Genomic DNA, 21,750 nt, shown 5'->3' with positions numbered 1-21,750 from the left:
TAGCCGCAGTAGATTCAGAGTTGAGTCGGAGCCGCAGTAGATTCTGAGTTGAATCGTAGCCGCGGTAGATTTTGAGTTGAGTCGTAGCTGCAGTAGATTCTGAGTTGAGTCGTAGCCGCAGTAGATTCTGAGTTGAGTCGTAGCCGCAGTAGATTCCGAGTTGAGTCGTAGCCGCAGTAGATTCCGAGTTGAGTCGTAGCCGCAGTACATTCCGAGTTGAGTCGTAGCCGCTGTAGATTCTGAGTTGAGTCTTAGCCGCAGTAGATTCCGAGTCGAGTCGTAGCCACAGTAGATTCCGAGTTGAGACGTAGCTGCAGTAGTTTCCGAGTTAAGACGTAGGTGCAGTAGACTCCGAGTTGAGTCGTAGCCGTAGTAGATTTCGAGTTAAGACGGAGGTGCAGTAGACTCCGAGTTGAGTCGTAGCCGCAGTAGATTCCAAGTTAAGTCGTAGCCGCAGTAGATTCCGAGTTGAGTCGTAGCCGCTGTAGATTCCGAGTAGAGTCGTAGGTGCAGTAGATTCTGATTTGAGTCGTAGCCGCAGTAGATTCCGAGTTGAGTCTTAGCCGCAGTAGATTCTGAGTTGAGTCGTAGCCGCAGTAGATTCCGAGTTGAGTCGTAGCCGCAGTAGATTCCGAGTTAAGACGTAGTTGCAGTAGACTCCGAGTTGAGTCGTAGCCGCAGTAGATTCCGAGTTGAGTTGTAGCCGCAGTAGATTCTGAGTTGAGACGTAGGTGCAGTAGATTCCGAGTTGAGTCGTAGCCGCAGTTGATTCTGAGTTGAGTCGTAGCCGCAGTAGATTCCGAGTTGAGTCGTAGCCGCAGTAGATTCTGAGTTGAGTCGTATCCGCAGTAGATTCGGAGTTGAGTCGTAGCCGCAGTAGATTCCGAGTTGAGTCGTAGCTGCAGTAGATTCCGAGTTGAGTCTTAGCCACAGTAGATTCTGAGTTGAGTTTTAGCCGCAGTAGATTCCGAGTTGAGTCGTAGCCGCAGTAGATTCTGAGTTGAGTCGTAGCCGCAGTAGATTCCGAGTTGAGTCATAGCCGCAGTAGATTCTGAGTTGACTCGTAGCCGCGGTAGATTCGGAGTTTAGTCGTAGCCGCAGTAGATTCCGAGTTGAGTCGTAGCCGCAGTAGTTTCCGAGTTAAGACGTAAGTGCAGTAGACTCCGAGTTTAGTCGTAGCCGCAGTAGATTCTGAGTTGAGTCGTAGCCGCAGTAGATTCTGAGTTGAGTCGTAGCCGCAGTAGATTCAGAGTTGAGTCGTAACCGCAGTTGATTCCGAGTTGAGTCGTAGCCGCAGTAGATTCCGAGTTAAGACGTAGGTGCAGTAGACTCCGAGTTGAGTCGTAGCCGCAGTAGATTCCGAGTTGAGTTGTAGCCGCAGTAGATTCTGAGTTGAGACGTAGGTGCAGTAGATTCCGAGTTGAGTCGTAGCCGCAGTTGATTCTGAGTTGAGTCGTAGCCGCAGTAGATTCCGAGTTGAGTCGTAGCCGCAGTAGATTCTGAGTTGAGTCGTATCCGCAGTAGATTCGGAGTTGAGTCGTAGCCGCAGTAGATTCCGAGTTGAGTCGTAGCTGCAGTAGATTCCGAGTTGAGTCGTAGTGGGAGTAGATTCCGAATTGAGTCGTAGCCGCAGTAGATTCCGAGTTGAGTCGTAGCCGCAGTAGATTCCGAGTTGAGTCGTAGCCGCAGTAGATTCTGAGTTGATTCGTAGCCGCAGTAGACTCCGAGTTGAGTCGTAGCCGCAGTAGATTCCGAGTTGAGTTGTAGCCGCAGTAGATTCTGAGTTGAGACGTAGGTGTAGTAGATTCCGAGTTGAGTCGTAGCCGCAGTTGATTCTGAGTTGAGTCGTAGCCGCAGTAGATTCCGAGTTGAGTCGTAGCCGCAGTAGATTCTGAGTTGAGTCGTATCCGCAGTAGATTCGGAGTTGAGTTTTAGCCGCAGTAGATTCCGAGTTGAGTCGTAGCCGCAGTAGATTCTGAGTTGAGTCGTAGCGGCAGTAGATTCCGAGTTGAGTCGTAGCCGCAGTAGATTCTGAGTTGAGTCGTAGCCGCGGTAGATTCGGAGTTTAGTCGTAGCCGCAGTAGATTCCGAGTTGAGTCGTAGCCGCAGTAGTTTCCGAGTTAAGACGTAAGTGCAGTAGACTCCGAGTTGAGTCGTAGCCGCAGTAGATTCCGAGTTGAGTCTTAGCCACAGTAGATTCTGAGTTGAGATTTAGCCGCGGTAGATTTTGAGTTGAGTCGTAGCTGCAGTAGATTCTGAGTTGAGTCGTAGCCGCAGTAGATTCCGAGTTGAGTCGTAGCCGCAGTAGATTCTGAGTTGAGTCGTAGCCGCGGTAGATTCGGAGTTGAGTCGTAGCCGCAGTAGATTCCGAGTTGAGTCGTAGCCGCAGTAGATTCCGAGTTAAGACGTAGGTGCAGTAGACTCCGAGTTGAGTCGTAGCCGCAGTAGATTCTGAGTTGAGACGTAGGTGCAGTAGATTCCGAGTTGAGTCGTAGCCGCAGTTGATTCTGAGTTGAGTCGTAGCCGCAGTAGATTCCGAGTTGAGTCATAGCCGCAGTAGATTCTGAGTTGAGTCGTAGCCGCAGTAGATTCCGAGTTGAGTCGTAGCCGCAGTAGATTCTGAGTTGAGTCGTAGCCGCAGTAGATTCCGAGTTGAGTCGTAGCGGGAGTAGATTCCAAGTTGAGTCGTAGCCGCAGTAGATTCTGAGTTGAATCGTAGCCGCAGTAGTTTCGGAGTTGAGTCGTAGTAGGAGTAGATTCCGAATTGAGTCGTAGCCGCAGTAGATTCCGAGTTGAGTCGTAGCCGCAGTAGATTCCGAGTTGAGTCGTAGCCGCAGTAGATTCTGAGTTGATTCGTAGCCGCAGTAGATTCCAAGTTGAGTCGTAGCCGCAGTAGATTCCGAGTTGAGTTGTAGCCGCAGTAGATTCTGAGTTGAGACGTAGGCGCAGTAGATTCCGAGTTGAGTCGTAGCCGCAGTAGATTCTGAGTTGAGTCGTAGCCGCAGTTGATTCCGAGTTGAGACGTAGCTGCAGTAGTTTCCGAGTTAAGACGTAGGTGCAGTAGACTCCGAGTTGAGTCGTAGCCGCAGTAGATTCCGAGTTAAGACGTAGGTGCAGTAGACTCCGAGTTGAGTCGTAGCCGCAGTAGATTCCAAGTTAAGTCGTAGCCGCAGTAGATTCCGAGTTGAGTCGTAGGTGCAGTAGATTCTGATTTGAGTCGTAGCCGCAGTAGATTCCGAGTTGAGTCGTAGCCGCAGTAGATTCTGAGTTGAGTCGTAGCCGCAGTAGATTCCGAGCTGAGTCGTAGCCGCAGTAGATTCAGAGTTGAGTCGTAGCCGCAGTAGATTCTGAGTTGAATCGTAGCCGCAATAGTTTCGGAGTTGAGTCGTATCCGCAGTAGATTCCGAGTTGAGTCGTAGCCGCAGTAGATTCCGAGTTGAGTCGTAGCCGCAGTAGATTCCGAGTTGAGTCGTAGCCGCAGTAGATTCTGAGTTGATTCGTAGCCGCAGTAGATTCCGAGTTGAGTCGTAGCCGCTGTAGATTCTGAGTTGAGTCTTAGCCGCAGTAGATTCCGAGTCGAGTCGTAGCCACAGTAGATTCCGAGTTGAGACGTAGCTGCAGTAGTTTCCGAGTTAAGACGTAGGTGCAGTAGACTCCGAGTTGAGTCGTAGCCGTAGTAGATTTCGAGTTAAGACGGAGGTGCAGTAGACTCCGAGTTGAGTCGTAGCCGCAGTAGATTCCAAGTTAAGTCGTAGCCGCAGTAGATTCCGAGTTGAGTCGTAGTCGCTGTAGATTCCGAGTAGAGTCGTAGGTGCAGTAGATTCTGATTTGAGTCGTAGCCGCAGTAGATTCCGAGTTGAGTCTTAGCCGCAGTAGATTCTGAGTTGAGTCGTAGCCGCAGTAGATTCCGAGTTGAGTCGTAGCCGCAGTAGATTCAGAGTTGAGTCGTAACCGCAGTTGATTCCGAGTTGAGTCGTAGCCGCAGTAGATTCCGAGTTAAGACGTAGGTGCAGTAGACTCCGAGTTGAGTCGTAGCCGCAGTAGATTCCGAGTTGAGTTGTAGCCGCAGTAGATTCTGAGTTGAGACGTAGGTGCAGTAGATTCCGAGTTGAGTCGTAGTTGCAGTTGATTCTGAGTTGAGTCGTAGCCGCAGTAGATTCCGAGTTGAGTCGTAGCCGCAGTAGATTCTGAGTTGAGTCGTATCCGCAGTAGATTCGGAGTTGAGTCGTAGCCGCAGTAGATTCCGAGTTGAGTCGTAGCTGCAGTAGATTCCGAGTTGAGTCTTAGCCACAGTAGATTCTGAGTTGAGTTTTAGCCGCAGTAGATTCCGAGTTGAGTCGTAGCCGCAGTAGATTCTGAGTTGAGTCGTAGCCGCACTAGATTCCGAGTTGAGTCGTAGCCGCAGTAGATTCTGAGTTGACTCGTAGCCGCGGTAGATTCGGAGTTTAGTCGTAGCCGCAGTAGATTCCGAGTTGAGTCGTAGCCGCAGTAGTTTCCGAGTTAAGACGTAAGTGCAGTAGACTCCGAGTTGAGTCGTAGCCGCAGTAGATTCCGAGTTGAGTCGTAGCCGCAGTAGATTCCGAGTTGAGTCTTAACCACAGTAGATTCTGAGTTGAGATTTAGCCGCGGTAGATTCCGAGTTGAGTCGTAGCTGCAGTAGATTCTGAGTTGAGTCGTAGCCGCAGTAGATTCCGAGTTGAGTCGTAGCCGCAGTAGATTCTGAGTTGAGTCGTAGCCGCGGTAGATTCGGAGTTGAGTCGTATCTGCAGTAGATTCCGAGTTGAGTCGTAGCCGCAGTAGATTCCGAGTTAAGACGTAGGTGCAGTAGACTCCGAGTTGAGTCGTAGCCGCAGTAGATTCTGAGTTGAGACGTAGGTGCAGTAGATTCCGAGTTGAGTCGTAGCCGCAGTTGATTCTGAGTTGAGTCGTAGCCGCAGTAGATTCTGAGTTGAGTCGTAGCCGCAGTAGATTCTGAGTTGAGTCGGAGCCGCAGTAGATTCGGAGTTGAGTCGTAGCCGCAGTAGATTCCGAGTTGAGTCGTAGCCGCAGTAGATTCCGAGTTGAGTCTTAGCCACAGTAGATTTTGAGTTGAGATTTAGCCGCAGTAGATTCCGAGTTGAGTCGTAGCCGCAGTAGATTCTGAGTTGAGTCGTAGCCGCAGTAGATTCCGAGTTGAGTCGTAGCCGCAGTAGATTCTGAGTTGAGTCGTAGGCGCGGTAGATTCGGAGTCGTAGCCGCAGTAGATTCCGAGTTGAGTCGTAGTCGCAGTAGATTCTGAGTTGAGTCGTAGCCGCGGTAGATTCGGAGTTGAGTCTTAGCCGCAGTAGAGTCCGAGTTGAGTCATAGCCGCAGTAGATTCCGAGTTAAGACGTAAGTGCAGTAGACTCCGAGTTGAGTCGTAGCCGCAGTAGTTTCCGAGTTGAGTCGTAGCCGCAGTAGATTCCGAGTTGAGTCGTAGCCGCTGTAGATTCTGAGTTGAGTCTTAGCCGCAGTAGATCCCGAGTCGAGTCGTAGCCACAGTAGATTCCGAGTTGAGACGTAGCTGCAGTAGTTTCCGAGTTAAGACGTAGGTGCAGTAGACTCCGAGTTGAGTCGTAGCCGTAGTAGATTTCGAGTTAAGACAGAGGTGCAGTAGACTCCGAGTTGAGTCGTAGCCGCAGTAGATTCCAAGTTAAGTCGTAGCCGCAGTAGATTCCGAGTTGAGTCGTAGCCGCAGTAGATTCCGAGTAGAGTCGTAGGTGCAGTAGATTCTGATTTGAGTCGTAGCCGCAGTAGATTCCGAGTTGAGTCTTAGCCGCAGTAGATTCTGAGTTGAGTCGTAGCCGCAGTAGATTCCGAGTTGAGTCGTAGCCGCAGTAGATTCAGAGTTGTGTCGTAACCGCAGTTGATTCCGAGTTGAGTCGTAGCCGCAGTAGATTCCGAGTTAAGACGTAGGTGCAGTAGACTCCGAGTTGAGTCGTAGCCGCTGTAGATTCCGAGTTGAGTTGTAGCCGCAGTAGATTCTGAGTTGAGTCGTAGCCGCAGTAGATTCCGAGTTGAGTCGTAGCCGCAGTAGATTCTGAGTTGAGTCTTATCCGCAGTAGATTCGGAGTTGAGTCGTAGCCGCAGTAGATTCCGAGTTGAGTCGTAGCTGCAGTAGATTCCGAGTTGAGTCGTAGTGGGAGTAGATTCCGAATTGAGTCGTAGCCGCAGTAGATTCCGAGTTGAGTCGTAGCCGCAGTAGATTCCGAGTTGAGTCGTAGCCGCAGTAGATTCTGAGTTGATTCGTAGCCGCAGTAGACTCCGAGTTGAGTCGTAGCCGCAGTAGATTCCGAGTTGAGTTGTAGCCGCAGTTGATTCTGAGTTGAGACGTAGGTGTAGTAGATTCCGAGTTGAGTCGTAGCCGCAGTTGATTCTGAGTTGAGTCGTAGCCGCAGTAGATTCCGAGTTGAGTCGTAGCCGCAGTAGATTCTGAGTTGAGTCGTATCCGCAGTAGATTCGGAGTTGAGTCGTAGCCGCAGTAGATTCCGAGTTGAGTCGTAGCTGCAGTAGATTCCGAGTTGAGTCTTAGCCACAGTAGATTCTGAGTTGAGTTTTAGCCGCAGTAGATTCCGAGTTGAGTCGTAGCCGCAGTAGATTCTGAGTTGAGTCGTAGCCGCAGTAGATTCCGAGTTGAGTCGTAGCCGCAGTAGATTCTGAGTTGAGTCGTAGCCGCGGTAGATTCAGAGTTTAGTCGTAGCCGCAGTAGATTCCGAGTTGAGTCGTAGCCGCAGTAGTTTCCGAGTTAAGACGTAAGTGCAGTAGACTCCGAGTTGAGTCGTAGCCGCAGTAGATTCCGAGTTGAGTCGTAGCCGCAGTAGATTCCGAGTTGAGTCTTAGCCACAGTAGATTCTGAGTTGAGATTTAGCCGCGGTAGATTCCGAGTTGAGTCGTAGCTGCAGTAGATTCTGAGTTGAGTCGTAGCCGCAGTAGATTCCGAGTTGAGTCGTAGCCGCAGTAGATTCTGAGTTGAGTCGTAGCCGCGGTAGATTCGGAGTTGAGTCGTAGCCGCAGTAGATTCCGAGTTGAGTCGTAGCCGCAGTAGATTCCGAGTTAAGACGTAGGTGCAGTAGACTCCGAGTTGAGTCGTAGCAGCAGTAGATTCTGAGTTGAGACGTAGGTGCAGTAGATTCCGAGTTGAGTCGTAGCCGCAGTAGATTCTGAGTTGAGTCGTAGCCGCAGTAGATTCCGAGTTGAGTCGTAGCCGCAGTAGATTCTGAGTTGAGTCGTTGCCGCAGTAGATTCCGAGTTGAGTCGTAGCCGCAGTAGATTCTGAGTTGAGTCGTAGCCGCAGTAGATTCCGAGTTGAGTCGTAGCGGGAGTAGATTCCAAGTTGAGTCGTAGCCGCAGTAGATTCTGAGTTGAATCGTAGCCGCAGTAGTTTCGGAGTTGAGTCGTAGTGGGAGTAGATTCCGAATTGAGTCGTAGCCGCAGTAGATTCCGAGTTGAGTCGTAGCCGCAGTAGATTCCGAGTTGAGTCGTAGCCGCAGTAGATTCTGAGTTGATTCGTAGCCGCAGTAGATTCCAAGTTGAGTCGTAGCCGCAGTAGATTCCGAGTTGAGTTGTAGCCGCAGTAGATTCTGAGTTGAGACGTAGGCGCAGTAGATTCCGAGTTGAGTCGTAGCCGCAGTAGATTCTGAGTTGAGTCGTAGCCGCAGTTGATTCCGAGTTGAGACGTAGCTGCAGTAGTTTCCGAGTTAAGACGTAGGTGCAGTAGACTCCGAGTTGAGTCGTAGCCGCAGTAGATTCCGAGTTAAGACGTAGGTGCAGTAGACTCCGAGTTGAGTCGTAGCCGCAGTAGATTCCAAGTTAAGTCGTAGCCGCAGTAGATTCCGAGTTGAGTCGTAGGTGCAGTAGATTCTGATTTGAGTCGTAGCCGCAGTAGATTCCGAGTTGAGTCGTAGCCGCAGTAGATTCTGAGTTGAGTCGTAGCCGCAGTAGATTCCGAGTTGAGTCGTAGCCGCAGTAGATTCAGAGTTGAGTCGGAGCCGCAGTAGATTCTGAGTTGAATCGTAGCCGCAATAGTTTCGGAGTTGAGTCGTAGCCGCAGTAGATTCCGAGTTGAGTCGTAGCCGCAGTAGATTCCGAGTTGAGTTGTAGCCGCAGTTGATTCTGAGTTGAGACGTAGGTGTAGTAGATTCCGAGTTGAGTCGTAGCCGCAGTTGATTCTGAGTTGAGTCGTAGCCGCAGTAGATTCCGAGTTGAGTCGTAGCCGCAGTAGATTCTGAGTTGAGTCGTATCCGCAGTAGATTCGGAGTTGAGTCGTAGCCGCAGTAGATTCCGAGTTGAGTCGTAGCTGCAGTAGATTCCGAGTTGAGTCTTAGCCACAGTAGATTCTGAGTTGAGTTTTAGCCGCAGTAGATTCCGAGTTGAGTCGTAGCCGCAGTAGATTCTGAGTTGAGTCGTAGCCGCAGTAGATTCCGAGTTGAGTCGTAGCCGCAGTAGATTCTGAGTTGAGTCGTAGCCGCGGTAGATTCAGAGTTTAGTCGTAGCCGCAGTAGATTCCGAGTTGAGTCGTAGCCGCAGTAGTTTCCGAGTTAAGACGTAAGTGCAGTAGACTCCGAGTTGAGTCGTAGCCGCAGTAGATTCCGAGTTGAGTCGTAGCCGCAGTAGATTCCGAGTTGAGTCTTAGCCACAGTAGATTCTGAGTTGAGATTTAGCCGCGGTAGATTCCGAGTTGAGTCGTAGCTGCAGTAGATTCTGAGTTGAGTCGTAGCCGCAGTAGATTCCGAGTTGAGTCGTAGCCGCAGTAGATTCTGAGTTGAGTCGTAGCCGCGGTAGATTCGGAGTTGAGTCGTAGCCGCAGTAGATTCCGAGTTGAGTCGTAGCCGCAGTAGATTCCGAGTTAAGACGTAGGTGCAGTAGACTCCGAGTTGAGTCGTAGCAGCAGTAGATTCTGAGTTGAGACGTAGGTGCAGTAGATTCCGAGTTGAGTCGTAGCCGCAATAGATTCTGAGTTGAGTCGTAGCCGCAGTAGATTCCGAGTTGAGTCGTAGCCGCAGTAGATTCTGAGTTGAGTCGTTGCCGCAGTAGATTCCGAGTTGAGTCGTAGCCGCAGTAGATTCTGAGTTGAGTCGTAGCCGCAGTAGATTCCGAGTTGAGTCGTAGCGGGAGTAGATTCCAAGTTGAGTCGTAGCCGCAGTAGATTCTGAGTTGAATCGTAGCCGCAGTAGTTTCGGAGTTGAGTCGTAGTGGGAGTAGATTCCGAATTGAGTCGTAGCCGCAGTAGATTCCGAGTTGAGTCGTAGCCGCAGTAGATTCCGAGTTGAGTCGTAGCCGCAGTAGATTCTGAGTTGATTCGTAGCCGCAGTAGATTCCAAGTTGAGTCGTAGCCGCAGTAGATTCCGAGTTGAGTCGTAGCCGCAGTAGATTCTGAGTTGATTCGTAGCCGCAGTAGATTCCAAGTTGAGTCGTAGCCGCAGTAGATTCCGAGTTGAGTTGTAGCCGCAGTAGATTCTGAGTTGAGACGTAGGCGCAGTAGATTCCGAGTTGAGTCGTAGCCGCAGTAGATTCTGAGTTGAGTCGTAGCCGCAGTTGATTCCGAGTTGAGACGTAGCTGCAGTAGTTTCCGAGTTAAGACGTAGGTGCAGTAGACTCCGAGTTGAGTCGTAGCCGCAGTAGATTCCGAGTTAAGACGTAGGTGCAGTAGACTCCGAGTTGAGTCGTAGCCGCAGTAGATTCCAAGTTAAGTCGTAGCCGCAGTAGATTCCGAGTTGAGTCGTAGGTGCAGTAGATTCTGATTTGAGTCGTAGCCGCAGTAGATTCCGAGTTGAGTCGTAGCCGCAGTAGATTCTGAGTTGAGTCGTAGCCGCAGTAGATTCCGAGCTGAGTCGTAGCCGCAGTAGATTCAGAGTTGAGTCGTAGCCGCAGTAGATTCTGAGTTGAATCGTAGCCGCAATAGTTTCGGAGTTGAGTCGTATCCGCAGTAGATTCCGAGTTGAGTCGTAGCCGCAGTAGATTCCGAGTTGAGTCGTAGCCGCAGTAGATTCCGAGTTGAGTCGTAGCCGCAGTAGATTCTGAGTTGATTCGTAGCCGCAGTAGATTCCGAGTTGAGTCGTACCTGCTGTAGATTCTGAGTTGAGTCTTAGCCGCAGTAGATTCCGAGTCGAGTCGTAGCCACAGTAGATTCCGAGTTGAGACGTAGCTGCAGTAGTTTCCGAGTTAAGACGTAGGTGCAGTAGACTCCGAGTTGAGTCGTAGCCGTAGTAGATTTCGAGTTAAGACGGAGGTGCAGTAGACTCCGAGTTGAGTCGTAGCCGCAGTAGATTCCAAGTTAAGTCGTAGCCGCAGTAGATTCCGAGTTGTGTCGTAGTCGCTGTAGATTCCGAGTAGAGTCGTAGGTGCAGTAGATTCTGATTTGAGTCGTAGCCGCAGTAGATTCCGAGTTGAGTCTTAGCCGCAGTAGATTCTGAGTTGAGTCGTAGCCGCAGTAGATTCCGAGTTGAGTCGTAGCCGCAGTAGATTCAGAGTTGAGTCGTAACCGCAGTTGATTCCGAGTTGAGTCGTAGCCGCAGTAGATTCCGAGTTAAGACGTAGGTGCAGTAGACTCCGAGTTGAGTCGTAGCCGCAGTAGATTCCGAGTTGAGTTGTAGCCGCAGTAGATTCTGAGTTGAGACGTAGGTGCAGTAGATTCCGAGTTGAGTCGTAGTTGCAGTTGATTCTGAGTTGAGTCGTAGCCGCAGAAGATTCCGAGTTGAGTCGTAGCCGCAGTAGATTCTGAGTTGAGTCGTATCCGCAGTAGATTCGGAGTTGAGTCGTAGCCGCAGTAGATTCCGAGTTGAGTCGTAGCTGCAGTAGATTCCGAGTTGAGTCTTAGCCACAGTAGATTCTGAGTTGAGTTTTAGCCGCAGTAGATTCCGAGTTGAGTCGTAGCCGCAGTAGATTCTGAGTTGAGTCGTAGCCGCACTAGATTCCGAGTTGAGTCGTAGCCGCAGTAGATTCTGAGTTGACTCGTAGCCGCGGTAGATTCGGAGTTTAGTCGTAGCCGCAGTAGATTCCGAGTTGAGTCGTAGCCGCAGTAGTTTCCGAGTTAAGACGTAAGTGCAGTAGACTCCGAGTTGAGTCGTAGCCGCAGTAGATTCCGAGTTGAGTCGTAGCCGCAGTAGATTCCGAGTTGAGTCTTAGCCACAGTAGATTCTGAGTTGAGATTTAGCCGCGGTAGATTCCGAGTTGAGTCGTAGCTGCAGTAGATTCTGAGTTGAGTCGTAGCCGCAGTAGATTCCGAGTTGAGTCGTAGCCGCAGTAGATTCTGAGTTGAGTCGTAGCCGCGGTAGATTCGGAGTTGAGTCGTATCTGCAGTAGATTCCGAGTTGAGTCGTAGCCGCAGTAGATTCCGAGTTAAGACGTAGGTGCAGTAGACTCCGAGTTGAGTCGTAGCCGCAGTAGATTCTGAGTTGAGACGTAGGTGCAGTAGATTCCGAGTTGAGTCGTAGCCGCAGTTGATTCTGAGTTGAGTCGTAGCCGCAGTAGATTCTGAGTTGAGTCGTAGCCGCAGTAGATTCTGAGTTGAGTCGGAGCCGCAGTAGATTCGGAGTTGAGTCGTAGCCGCAGTAGATTCCGAGTTGAGTCGTAGCCGCAGTAGATTCCGAGTTGAGTCTTAGCCACAGTAGATTTTGAGTTGAGATTTAGCCGCAGTAGATTCCGAGTTGAGTCGTAGCCGCAGTAGATTCTGAGTTGAGTCGTAGCCGCAGTAGATTCCGAGTTGAGTCGTAGCCGCAGTAGATTCTGAGTTGAGTCGTAGGCGCGGTAGATTCGGAGTCGTAGCCGCAGTAGATTCCGAGTTGAGTCGTAGTCGCAGTAGATTCTGAGTTGAGTCGTAGCCGCGGTAGATTCGGAGTTGAGTCTTAGCCGCAGTAGAGTCCGAGTTGAGTCGTAGCCGCAGTAGATTCCGAGTTAAGACGTAAGTGCAGTAGACTCCGAGTTGAGTCGTAGCCGCAGTAGTTTCCGAGTTGAGTCGTAGCCGCAGTAGATTCCGAGTTGAGTCGTAGCCGCTGTAGATTCTGAGTTGAGTCTTAGCCGCAGTAGATCCCGAGTCGAGTCGTAGCCACAGTAGATTCCGAGTTGAGACGTAGCTGCAGTAGTTTCCGAGTTAAGACGTAGGTGCAGTAGACTCCGAGTTGAGTCGTAGCCGTAGTAGATTTCGAGTTAAGACAGAGGTGCAGTAGACTCCGAGTTGAGTCGTAGCCGCAGTAGATTCCAAGTTAAGTCGTAGCCGCAGTAGATTCCGAGTTGAGTCGTAGCCGCAGTAGATTCCGAGTAGAGTCGTAGGTGCAGTAGATTCTGATTTGAGTCGTAGCCGCAGTAGATTCCGAGTTGAGTCTTAGCCGCAGTAGATTCTGAGTTGAGTCGTAGCCGCAGTAGATTCCGAGTTGAGTCGTAGCCGCAGTAGATTCAGAGTTGTGTCGTAACCGCAGTTGATTCCGAGTTGAGTCGTAGCCGCAGTAGATTCCGAGTTAAGACGTAGGTGCAGTAGACTCCGAGTTGAGTCGTAGCCGCTGTAGATTCCGAGTTGAGTTGTAGCCGCAGTAGATTCTGAGTTGAGTCGTAGCCGCAGTAGATTCCGAGTTGAGTCGTAGCCGCAGTAGATTCTGAGTTGAGTCTTATCCGCAGTAGATTCGGAGTTGAGTCGTAGCCGCAGTAGATTCCGAGTTGAGTCGTAGCTGCAGTAGATTCCGAGTTGAGTCGTAGTGGGAGTAGATTCCGAATTGAGTCGTAGCCGCAGTAGATTCCGAGTTGAGTCGTAGCCGCAGTAGATTCCGAGTTGAGTCGTAGCCGCAGTAGATTCTGAGTTGATTCGTAGCCGCAGTAGACTCCGAGTTGAGTCGTAGCCGCAGTAGATTCCGAGTTGAGTTGTAGCCGCAGTTGATTCTGAGTTGAGACGTAGGTGTAGTAGATTCCGAGTTGAGTCGTAGCCGCAGTTGATTCTGAGTTGAGTCGTAGCCGCAGTAGATTCCGAGTTGAGTCGTAGCCGCAGTAGATTCTGAGTTGAGTCGTATCCGCAGTAGATTCGGAGTTGAGTCGTAGCCGCAGTAGATTCCGAGTTGAGTCGTAGCTGCAGTAGATTCCGAGTTGAGTCTTAGCCACAGTAGATTCTGAGTTGAGTTTTAGCCGCAGTAGATTCCGAGTTGAGTCGTAGCCGCAGTAGATTCTGAGTTGAGTCGTAGCCGCAGTAGATTCCGAGTTGAGTCGTAGCCGCAGTAGATTCTGAGTTGAGTCGTAGCCGCGGTAGATTCAGAGTTTAGTCGTAGCCGCAGTAGATTCCGAGTTGAGTCGTAGCCGCAGTAGTTTCCGAGTTAAGACGTAAGTGCAGTAGACTCCGAGTTGAGTCGTAGCCGCAGTAGATTCCGAGTTGAGTCGTAGCCGCAGTAGATTCCGAGTTGAGTCTTAGCCACAGTAGATTCTGAGTTGAGATTTAGCCGCGGTAGATTCCGAGTTGAGTCGTAGCTGCAGTAGATTCTGAGTTGAGTCGTAGCCGCAGTAGATTCCGAGTTGAGTCGTAGCCGCAGTAGATTCTGAGTTGAGTCGTAGCCGCGGTAGATTCGGAGTTGAGTCGTAGCCGCAGTAGATTCCGAGTTGAGTCGTAGCCGCAGTAGATTCCGAGTTAAGACGTAGGTGCAGTAGACTCCGAGTTGAGTCGTAGCAGCAGTAGATTCTGAGTTGAGACGTAGGTGCAGTAGATTCCGAGTTGAGTCGTAGCCGCAGTAGATTCTGAGTTGAGTCGTAGCCGCAGTAGATTCCGAGTTGAGTCGTAGCCGCAGTAGATTCTGAGTTGAGTCGTTGCCGCAGTAGATTCCGAGTTGAGTCGTAGCCGCAGTAGATTCTGAGTTGAGTCGTAGCCGCAGTAGATTCCGAGTTGAGTCGTAGCGGGAGTAGATTCCAAGTTGAGTCGTAGCCGCAGTAGATTCTGAGTTGAATCGTAGCCGCAGTAGTTTCGGAGTTGAGTCGTAGTGGGAGTAGATTCCGAATTGAGTCGTAGCCGCAGTAGATTCCGAGTTGAGTCGTAGCCGCAGTAGATTCCGAGTTGAGTCGTAGCCGCAGTAGATTCTGAGTTGATTCGTAGCCGCAGTAGATTCCAAGTTGAGTCGTAGCCGCAGTAGATTCCGAGTTGAGTTGTAGCCGCAGTAGATTCTGAGTTGAGACGTAGGCGCAGTAGATTCCGAGTTGAGTCGTAGCCGCAGTAGATTCTGAGTTGAGTCGTAGCCGCAGTTGATTCCGAGTTGAGACGTAGCTGCAGTAGTTTCCGAGTTAAGACGTAGGTGCAGTAGACTCCGAGTTGAGTCGTAGCCGCAGTAGATTCCGAGTTAAGACGTAGGTGCAGTAGACTCCGAGTTGAGTCGTAGCCGCAGTAGATTCCAAGTTAAGTCGTAGCCGCAGTAGATTCCGAGTTGAGTCGTAGGTGCAGTAGATTCTGATTTGAGTCGTAGCCGCAGTAGATTCCGAGTTGAGTCGTAGCCGCAGTAGATTCTGAGTTGAGTCGTAGCCGCAGTAGATTCCGAGTTGAGTCGTAGCCGCAGTAGATTCAGAGTTGAGTCGGAGCCGCAGTAGATTCTGAGTTGAATCGTAGCCGCAATAGTTTCGGAGTTGAGTCGTAGCCGCAGTAGATTCCGAGTTGAGTCGTAGCCGCAGTAGATTCCGAGTTGAGTCGTAGCCGCAGTAGATTCCGAGTTGAGTCGTAGCCGCAGTAGATTCCGAGTTGAGTCGTAGCCGCTGTAGATTCTGAGTTGAGTCTTAGCCGCAGTAGATTCCGAGTCGAGTCGTAGCCACAGTAGATTCCGAGTTGAGACGTAGCTGCAGTAGTTTCCGAGTTAAGACGTAGGTGCAGTAGACTCCGAGTTGAGTCGTAGCCGTAGTAGATTTCGAGTTAAGACGGAGGTGCAGTAGACTCCGAGTTGAGTCGTAGCCGCAGTAGATTCCAAGTTAAGTCGTAGCCGCAGTAGATTCCGAGTTGAGTCGTAGCCGCTGTAGATTCCGAGTAGAGTCGTAGGTGCAGTAGATTCTGATTTGAGTCGTAGCCGCAGTAGATTCCGAGTTGAGTCTTAGCCGCAGTAGATTCTGAGTTGAGTCGTAGCCGCAGTAGATTCCGAGTTGAGTCGTAGCCGCAGTAGATTCCGAGTTAAGACGTAGTTGCAGTAGACTCCGAGTTGAGTCGTAGCCGCAGTAGATTCCGAGTTGAGTTGTAGCCGCAGTAGATTCTGAGTTGAGACGTAGGTGCAGTAGATTCCGAGTTGAGTCGTAGCCGCAGTTGATTCTGAGTTGAGTCGTAGCCGCAGTAGATTCCGAGTTGAGTCGTAGCCGCAGTAGATTCTGAGTTGAGTCGTATCCGCAGTAGATTCGGAGTTGAGTCGTAGCCGCAGTAGATTCCGAGTTGAGTCGTAGCTGCAGTAGATTCCGAGTTGAGTCTTAGCCACAGTAGATTCTGAGTTGAGTTTTAGCCGCAGTAGATTCCGAGTTGAGTCGTAGCCGCAGTAGATTCTGAGTTGAGTCGTAGCCGCAGTAGATTCCGAGTTGGGTCGTAGCCGCAGTAGATTCTGAGTTGACTCGTAGCCGCGGTAGATTCGGAGTTTAGTCGTAGCCGCAGTAGATTCCGAGTTGAGTCGTAGCCGCAGTAGTTTCCGAGTTAAGACGTAAGTGCAGTAGACTCCGAGTTGAGTCGTAGCCGCAGTAGATTCTGAGTTGAGTCGTAGCCGCAGTAGATTCCGAGTTGAGTCGTAGCCGCAGTAGATTCAGAGTTGAGTCGTAACCGCAGTTGATTCCGAGTTGAGTCGTAGCCGCAGTAGATTCCGAGTTAAGACGTAGGTGCAGTAGACTCCGAGTTGAGTCGTAGCCGCAGTAGATTCCGAGTTGAGTTGTAGCCGCAGTAGATTCTGAGTTGAGACGTAGGTGCAGTAGATTCCGAGTTGAGTCGTAGCCGCAGTTGATTCTGAGTTGAGTCGTAGCAGCAGTAGATTCCGAGTTGAGTCGTAGCCGCAGTAGATTCTGAGTTGAGTCGTATCCGCAGTAGATTCGGAGTTGAGTCGTAGCCGCAGTAGATTCTGAGTTGAGTCGTAGCCGCAGTAGATTCCGAGTTGAGTCGTAGCCGCAGTAGATTCAGAGTTGAGTCGGAGCCGCAGTAGATTCTGAGTTGAATCGTAGCCGCAATAGTTTCGGAGTTGAGTCGTAGCCGCAGTAGATTCCGAGTTGAGTCGTAGCCGCAGTAGATTCCGAGTTGAGTCGTAGCCGCAGTAGATTCCGAGTTGAGTCGTAGCCGCAGTAGATTCCGAGTTGAGTCGTAGCCGCTGTAGATTCTGAGTTGAGTCTTAGCCGCAGTAGATTCCGAGTCGAGTCGTAGCCACAGTAGATTCCGAGTTGAGACGTAGCTGCAGTAGTTTCCGAGTTAAGACGTAGGTGCAGTAGACTCCGAGTTGAGTCGTAGCCGTAGTAGATTTCGAGTTAAGACGGAGGTGCAGTAGACTCCGAGTTGAGTCGTAGCCGCAGTAGATTCCAAGTTAAGTCGTAGCCGCAGTAGATTCCGAGTTGAGTCGTAGCCGCTGTAGATTCCGAGTAGAGTCGTAGGTGCAGTAGATTCTGATTTGAGTCGTAGCCGCAGTAGATTCCGAGTTGAGTCTTAGCCGCAGTAGATTCTGAGTTGAGTCGTAGCCGCAGTAGATTCCGAGTTGAGTCGTAGCCGCAGTAGATTCCGAGTTAAGACGTAGTTGCAGTAGACTCCGAGTTGAGTCGTAGCCGCAGTAGATTCCGAGTTGAGTTGTAGCCGCAGTAGATTCTGAGTTGAGACGTAGGTGCAGTAGATTCCGAGTTGAGTCGTAGCCGCAGTTGATTCTGAGTTGAGTCGTAGCCGCAGTAGATTCCGAGTTGAGTCGTAGCCGCAGTAGATTCTGAGTTGAGTCGTATCCGCAGTAGATTCGGAGTTGAGTCGTAGCCGCAGTAGATTCCGAGTTGAGTCGTAGCTGCAGTAGATTCCGAGTTGAGTCTTAGCCACAGTAGATTCTGAGTTGAGTTTTAGCCGCAGTAGATTCCGAGTTGAGTCGTAGCCGCAGTAGATTCTGAGTTGAGTCGTAGCCGCAGTAGATTCCGAGTTGGGTCGTAGCCGCAGTAGATTCTGAGTTGACTCGTAGCCGCGGTAGATTCGGAGTTTAGTCGTAGCCGCAGTAGATTCCGAGTTGAGTCGTAGCCGCAGTAGTTTCCGAGTTAAGACGTAAGTGCAGTAGACTCCGAGTTGAGTCGTAGCCGCAGTAGATTCTGAGTTGAGTCGTAGCCGCAGTAGATTCCGAGTTGAGTCGTAGCCGCAGTAGATTCAGAGTTGAGTCGTAACCGCAGTTGATTCCGAGTTGAGTCGTAGCCGCAGTAGATTCCGAGTTAAGACGTAGGTGCAGTAGACTCCGAGTTGAGTCGTAGCCGCAGTAGATTCCGAGTTGAGTTGTAGCCGCAGTAGATTCTGAGTTGAGACGTAGGTGCAGTAGATTCCGAGTTGAGTCGTAGCCGCAGTTGATTCTGAGTTGAGTCGTAGCAGCAGTAGATTCCGAGTTGAGTCGTAGCCGCAGTAGATTCTGAGTTGAGTCGTATCCGCAGTAGATTCGGAGTTGAGTCGTAGCCGCAGTAGATTCCGAGTTGAGTCGTAGCTGCAGTAGATTCCGAGTTGAGTCGTAGTGGGAGTAGATTCCGAATTGAGTCGTAGCCGCAGTAGATTCCGAGTTGAGTCGTAGCCGCAGGAGATTCCGAGTTGAGTCGTAGCCGCAGTAGATTCTGAGTTGATTCGTAGCCGCAGTAGACTCCGAGTTGAGTCGTAGCCGCAGTAGATTCCGAGTTGAGTTGTAGCCGCAGTAGATTCTGAGTTGAGACGTAGGTGTAGTAGATTCCGAGTTGAGTCGTAGCCGCAGTTGATTCTGAGTTGAGTCGTAGCCGCAGTAGATTCCGAGTTGATTCGTAGCCGCAGTAGATTCTGAGTTGAGTCGTATCTGCAGTAGATTCGGAGTTGATTTTTAGCCGCAGTTGATTCCGAGTTGAGTCGTAGCCGCAGTAGATTCTGAGTTGAGTCGTAGCGGCAGTAGATTCCGAGTTGAGTCGTAGCCGCAGTAGATTCTGAGTTGAGTCGTAGCCGCGGTAGATTCGGAGTTTAGTCGTAGCCGCAGTAGATTCCGAGTTGAGTCGTAGCCGCAGTAGTTTCCGAGTTAAGACGTAAGTGCAGTAGACTCCGAGTTGAGTCGTAGCCGCAGTAGATTCCGAGTTGAGTCTTAGCCACAGTAGATTCTGAGTTGAGATTTAGCCGCGGTAGATTTTGAGTTGAGTCGTAGCTGCAGTAGATTCTGAGTTGAGTCGTAGCCGCAGTAGATTCCGAGTTGAGTCGTAGCCGCAGTAGATTCTGAGTTGAGTCGTAGCCGCGGTAGATTCGGAGTTGAGTCGTAGCCGCAGTAGATTCCGAGTTGAGTCGTAGCCGCAGTAGATTCCGAGTTAAGACGTAGGTGCAGTAGACTCCGAGTTGAGTCGTAGCCGCAGTAGATTCTGAGTTGAGACGTAGGTGCAGTAGATTCCGAGTTGAGTCGTAGCCGCAGTTGATTGTGAGTTGAGTCGTAGCCGCAGTAGATTCCGAGTTGAGTCGTAGCCGCAGTAGATTCTGAGTTGAGTCGTAGCCGCAGTAGATTCCGAGTTGAGTCGTAGCCGCAGTAGATTCTGAGTTGAGTCGTAGCCGCAGTAGATTCCGAGTTGAGTCGTAGCGGGAGTAGATTCCAAGTTGAGTCGTAGCCGCAGTAGATTCTGAGTTGAATCGTAGCCGCAGTAGTTTCGGAGTTGAGTCGTAGTAGGAGTAGATTCCGAATTGAGTCGTAGCCGCAGTAGATTCCGAGTTGAGTCGTAGCCGCAGTAGATTCCGAGTTGAGTCGTAGCCGCAGTAGATTCTGAGTTGAGACGTAGGCGCAGTAGATTCCGAGTTGAGTCGTAGCCGCAGTAGATTCTGAGTTGAGTCGTAGCCGCAGTTGATTCCGAGTTGAGACGTAGCTGCAGTAGTTTCCGAGTTAAGACGTAGGTGCAGTAGACTCCGAGTTGAGTCGTAGCCGCAGTAGATTCCGAGTTAAGACGTAGGTGCAGTAGACTCCGAGTTGAGTCGTAGCCGCAGTAGATTCCAAGTTAAGTCGTAGCCGCAGTAGATTCCGAGTTGAGTCGTAGGTGCAGTAGATTCTGATTTGAGTCGTAGCCGCAGTAGATTCCGAGTTGAGTCGTAGCCGCAGTAGATTCTGAGTTGAGTCGTAGCCGCAGTAGATTCCGAGTTGAGTCGTAGCCGCAGTAGATTCAGAGTTGAGTCGGAGCCGCAGTAGATTCTGAGTTGAATCGTAGCCGCAATAGTTTCGGAGTTGAGTCGTAGCCGCAGTAGATTCCGAGTTGAGTCGTAGCCGCAGTAGATTCCGAGTTGAGTCGTAGCCGCAGTAGATTCCGAGTTGAGTCGTAGCCGCAGTAGATTCCGAGTTGAGTCGTAGCCGCAGTAGATTCCGAGTTGAGTCGTAGCCGCTGTAGATTCTGAGTTGAGTCTTAGCCGCAGTAGATTCCGAGTCGAGTCGTAGCCACAGTAGATTCCGAGTTGAGACGTAGCTGCAGTAGTTTCCGAGTTAAGACGTAGGTGCAGTAGACTCCGAGTTGAGTCGTAGCCGTAGTAGATTTCGAGTTAAGACGGAGGTGCAGTAGACTCCGAGTTGAGTCGTAGCCGCAGTAGATTCCAAGTTAAGTCGTAGCCGCAGTAGATTCCGAGTTGAGTCGTAGCCGCTGTAGATTCCGAGTAGAGTCGTAGGTGCAGTAGATTCTGATTTGAGTCGTAGCCGCAGTAGATTCCGAGTTGAGTCTTAGCCGCAGTAGATTCTGAGTTGAGTCGTAGCCGCAGTAGATTCCGAGTTGAGTCGTAGCCGCAGTAGATTCCGAGTTAAGACGTAGTTGCAGTAGACTCCGAGTTGAGTCGTAGCCGCAGTAGATTCCGAGTTGAGTTGTAGCCGCAGTAGATTCTGAGTTGAGACGTAGGTGCAGTAGATTCCGAGTTGAGTCGTAGCCGCAGTTGATTCTGAGTTGAGTCGTAGCCGCAGTAGATTCCGAGTTGAGTCGTAGCCGCAGTAGATTCTGAGTTGAGTCGTATCCGCAGTAGATTCGGAGTTGAGTCGTAGCCGCAGTAGATTCCGAGTTGAGTCGTAGCTGCAGTAGATTCCGAGTTGAGTCTTAGCCACAGTAGATTCTGAGTTGAGTTTTAGCCGCAGTAGATTCCGAGTTGAGTCGTAGCCGCAGTAGATTCTGAGTTGAGTCGTAGCCGCAGTAGATTCCGAGTTGAGTCGTAGCCGCAGTAGATTCTGAGTAGACTCGTAGCCGCGGTAGATTCGGAGTTTAGTCGTAGCCGCAGTAGATTCCGAGTTGAGTCGTAGCCGCAGTAGTTTCCGAGTTAAGACGTAAGTGCAGTAGACTCCGAGTTGAGTCGTAGCCGCAGTAGATTCTGAGTTGAGTCGTAGCCGCAGTAGATTCCGAGTTGAGTCGTAGCCGCAGTAGATTCAGAGTTGAGTCGTAACCGCAGTTGATTCCGAGTTGAGTCGTAGCCGCAGTAGATTCCGAGTTAAGACGTAGGTGCAGTAGACTCCGAGTTGAGTCGTAGCCGCAGTAGATTCCGAGTTGAGTTGTAGCCGCAGTAGATTCTGAGTTGAGACGTAGGTGCAGTAGATTCCGAGTTGAGTCGTAGCCGCAGTTGATTCTGAGTTGAGTCGTAGCCGCAGTAGATTCCGAGTTGAGTCGTAGCCGCAGTAGATTCTGAGTTGAGTCGTATCCGCAGTAGATTCGGAGTTGAGTCGTAGCCGCAGTAGATTCCGAGTTGAGTCGTAGCTGCAGTAGATTCCGAGTTGAGTCGTAGTGGGAGTAGATTCCGAATTGAGTCGTAGCCGCAGTAGATTCCGAGTTGAGTCGTAGCCGCAGGAGATTCCGAGTTGAGTCGTAGCCGCAGTAGATTCTGAGTTGATTCGTAGCCGCAGTAGACTCCGAGTTGAGTCGTAGCCGCAGTAGATTCCGAGTTGAGTTGTAGCCGCAGTAGATTCTGAGTTGAGACGTAGGTGTAGTAGATTCCGAGTTGAGTCGTAGCCGCAGTTGATTCTGAGTTGAGTCGTAGCCGCAGTAGATTCCGAGTTGATTCGTAGCCGCAGTAGATTCTGAGTTGAGTCGTATCCGCAGTAGATTCGGAGTTGATTTTTAGCCGCAGTTGATTCCGAGTTGAGTCGTAGCCGCAGTAGATTCTGAGTTGAGTCGTAGCGGCAGTAGATTCCGAGTTGAGTCGTAGCCGCAGTAGATTCTGAGTTGAGTCGTAGCCGCGGTAGATTCGGAGTTTAGTCGTAGCCGCAGTAGATTCCGAGTTGAGTCGTAGCCGCAGTAGTTTCCGAGTTAAGACGTAAGTGCAGTAGACTCCGAGTTGAGTCGTAGCCGCAGTAGATTCCGAGTTGAGTCGTAGCCGCAGTAGATTCCGAGTTGAGTTGTAGCCGCAGTAGATTCTGAGTTGAGACGTAGGTGCAGTAGATTCCGAGTTGAGTCGTAGCCGCAGTTGATTCTGAGTTGAGTCGTAGCCGCAGTAGATTCCGAGTTGAGTCGTAGCCGCAGTAGATTCTGAGTTGAGTCGTATCCGCAGTAGATTCGGAGTTGAGTCGTAGCCGCAGTAGATTCCGAGTTGAGTCGTAGCTGCAGTAGATTCCGAGTTGAGTCGTAGTGGGAGTAGATTCCGAATTGAGTCGTAGC

The sequence above is a fragment of the Coturnix japonica genome, chromosome 20 (genome assembly GCF_054131305.1).
Source record: "Coturnix japonica strain WE chromosome 20, WE-NBRP24, whole genome shotgun sequence".
In the NCBI taxonomy this organism is placed as follows: Eukaryota; Metazoa; Chordata; class Aves; order Galliformes; family Phasianidae; genus Coturnix; species Coturnix japonica.
This window is presented reverse-complemented; position numbering follows the sequence as displayed.